This window comes from Gossypium arboreum, chromosome 9 (genome assembly GCF_025698485.1).
Source record: "Gossypium arboreum isolate Shixiya-1 chromosome 9, ASM2569848v2, whole genome shotgun sequence".
NCBI lineage: Eukaryota > Viridiplantae > Streptophyta > Magnoliopsida > Malvales > Malvaceae > Gossypium > Gossypium arboreum.
The window spans coordinates 45,085,465-45,089,281 of record NC_069078.1 but is presented as its reverse complement, the minus strand read 5'-3'; positions in this window follow the sequence as shown (position 1 = coordinate 45,089,281).

The window sequence follows — 3,817 nt, the reverse complement described above, 5'->3', positions numbered from 1 at the left end:
GATACTAATGTGATTGCTTTGATTGTCCCTGGTTCTACTCATTCTTATATATGCGAAACCTTAGCATCTAATAAGACTTTACCTATTGAGTCTACTGAGTTCGTAATTCGGGTGTCAAATCCCTTGGGTCGTTACGTGCTGGTCGACAAAGTGTGTAAGAAATGTCCCCTAGTAATTCGAGGTTCCTGTTTTCCGACGGACTTGATGCTGTTGCCATTTGACGAATTTGATATTATCCTCGGTTTAGATTGGTTGATCGTGCATGATGCGGTTGTGAATTGCAAAAACAAGACTATGGATTTGAGGTGCGCAAATAACGAGATGATCCGAGTTGAGTCTACGGACTTAAAGGGTTGCCACCGTAATATCATCAATGTTGGCCCGTAAATATGTAAGAAAGGGTGCGAAGCATACCTTGCGTATGTACTTGATGATAAGGAGTTAGAAATAAAACCCGAATCAGGCTGTGGTTTGTGAATACCGGATGTTTTTCCCAAAGAATTACCGGTTTGCCACTGCTCGGAGATAGAGTTTGGTATTGAGCTTGTACCGGACTACACCAATTTCGATAGCTCCGATCGTATGGCACCAACCGAAAGTTAAAGGAGTTGAAAGCTCGCTTGCAAGAATTGACGGAGAGAGGTTTCGCTCGACCAAGTTTCTCACCTTGGGGTGTACCAGTATTGTTTGTGAAAAAGAAGGACGGAACCATGAGGTTGTGCATTGACTATCGTCAGCTGAATAAAGTGACGATAAAGAATAAATATTCGTTACCGCGTATTGATGATTTGTTTTATCAATTAAAGAGAGCCTCAGTGTTTTCAAAGATAGATTTGAGATCGGGTTATTATCAGTTGCGGATTCGAGATTCGGATGTACCCAAAACTGCTTTTAGAACGAGGTACGGTCACTACGAGTTCTTAGTGATGCCGTTCGGGCTCACTAATGCCCCTGCGGTATTTATAGATTTGATGAATCGGATCTTCAGATAGTATTTGGACCGGTTCGTAGTTGTGTTCATTGATGACATCTTGGTCTATTCAAGAGATGAGACCGAACATGCTGAACACCGAGATTAGTGTTGCAAATTTTACGGATAAGCAGCTTATATGCTAAGTTCAGCAAGTGTGAGTTCGGTTAAGAGAGGTTAGCTTCTTGGGTCATGTGGTATCTCAGACGGTATTCGAGTCGACCCGAGCAAAATTTCAGCCATACTTAACCGGAAGCCTCCGAGAAATATTAATGAGGTTCGAGCTTTTGGGACTTTCCTACATTACAGACGGTTTGTAAAAGGATTCTCGATGATAGCCACACCCATGACGGCTACTTCAAAAGATGTTAAGTTCGAATGGACGGAAAATGTCGAAAAGTTTTGATCAATCGAAAACTTATTTGACTGGAAGCTCCAATTTTAGTGCAAATTAATCGTGCAAAGAGTTTGTCATCTATAGTGACGCCTCTACTTGGGTTAGGTTGCGATTGATGCAAGAGGGTCGAGTTGTGGCCTATGCGCCGAGACAATTAAAGCCACATGAGAAGAATTATCCGACCCATGATCTCGAATTAGTCGCCATCGTATTCGCTTTGAAAATATGGCGACATTACTTATTTGGTGAGAAGTGCCATGTATTTTCGAATCACAAAAGTCTCAAATATTTGATGACTCAAAGAGACTTAAATCTACGACAAAGGCGTTGGCTTGAGTTGTTGAAAGATTATGAGCTAGTCATTGATTATCACCCGGGAAAGGCTAATGTGGTTGCGGACGCCTTAAGCCGAAAATCACTGTTCGCTTTGGGAGCGATGAATGTACACTTGTCTGTTCTACCTGACAATGTGTTAGTAGCTGAATTAAAAGCCAAACCATTATTGATTCATCAAATTCATGAAGCTCAGAAAGTCGATGATGAATTGGTTGCAAAACGGGCTGAGTGTGTTCCGAACAAGGAATCGGAGTTTCAAATTGATGATGACGATTGTTTGAGGTTCAAAAGTCGTTTGTGTGTTCCAAGGAATTCGGAACTCATTTCGATGATTCTGAACGAAGCCCATTGTAGCCGAATGTCAATTCACCCGGGGAGTACGAAGATGTACAACGATTTGAAACGTCAATTTTGGTGGCATGGTATGAAACGAGACATCTCCGACTTTGTTTCAAGATGTTTAATATGTCAACAAGTGAAAGCGGAACATCAAGTGCCTTCAGGATTACTTCAGCCGATCAAGATACCCGAGTGGAAATGGGATCGAGTCACAATGGACTTTGTGTCCGGACCGCCATTGTCCGCAAGTAAGAAGGATGCGATTTGGGTTGTTGTTGATAGACCGACTAAGTCGGCTCACTTTATCCCCGCATACGGATTTTCATTGATAAACTCATTGAATTGTACGCTTTCTCGATTGTGAGATTACACGGGTACCGATTTACAGTGTGTGGGATAGAGATCCGAGATTCACCTTGCGATTTTGGAAGAAATTGCAAGAAGCTTTGGGTACCAAGCTGCATTTTAGCACCGCTTTTCATCCACAAACCGATGGTCAATCCGAGCGGATAATTCAGATACTTGAGGATATGTTGAGATGTTGCATCCTCGAGTTCAAGGGTTCATGGAACGGTATTTACCTTTGATTGAATTCGCCTACAATAATAGTTTTCAATCAAGTATTAAGATGGCACCTTACGAGGCTTTGTACGGTCGTAAATTCCGTACACCATTGTTTTGGACCGAGCTCGGTGAAAGTAAAATTTTTGGAGTGGACTTGATTAAAGATGCTGAATGAAGTAAAAGTAATCCGTGAAAGTCTAAAGACACCAGAGATCGCGTAAATCGTGACGCGATTTGAAACGAAAAGACATTGAGTATCGTGGGAGATAAAGTGTTTTTAAAGTTTCGCTTGGAAAAGATACTCGATTTGGCCAGAAGGCAAATTGAGTCCGAGGTTCATGGGCCATATGAAGTCTCCGAACGAGTCGGTCCAGCTTGCATATCGATTGATTTTGCCTCCTAACTTGAGAAGATTCACGACGCCTTTCATGTTTCGATGCTTCGACGCTATAGATCCGATCCATCGCACATAATTAGTCCATCGAGGTCGAAATTCAAGCCGATATGAGTTATGAAGAAGAACCGATTCGTATCCTAGCTCGTGAAGTGAAGGAGTTGCGAAACAAAAGGGTTCCGTTAGTAAAAGTGTTATGGCTCAAACACGGGATGGAAGAAGCTACTTGGGAACCCGAGAACTCTATGAAAGAGCGATATCCAAACCTATTTACCGGTAAGATTTTCGGGACGAAAATTTCTTAACTGGGGAGAGTTGTGACAGCTCAAAATTGACCCTAGTCGGGAAGTGGTTTCGGACCGCTAAACCGAAATCACCAAATGTTTGAGCATAATATTTATTGTCTATAATATGTATTTATGAATGTGTGAAAATTTCAAGCTTCGATTTAGTCGATTGCATGTAAATTCAGTTATTAGGACTTGTGTGACATTTTGAAATGTGATAGGCTAATCTATAAGGACCTAATAGTGCATGTAATCAAAAGGAGGACTTGCATGTCAAATTCCCCCTAATAGCTAGTGGCCGCCATGACAAGGATTATGGGCAAAAACATGTCATAAAACATGTTGTGACAATGGTGTATGTAAGAAAAAATAAAATAATGAGCATGGGAATTGAATAATGAAAGGAAGAAAAAAAGAGAATGGTGAGTGTTTCCCCCTGCCGTGAGTTGAAGAAAAGAGAAAAAATTTTGTTCATCCTTTTCATTCTCTCTTGGCCGAAAATTCTAAGGAAGAAGGAGGAGTTTTTGCTT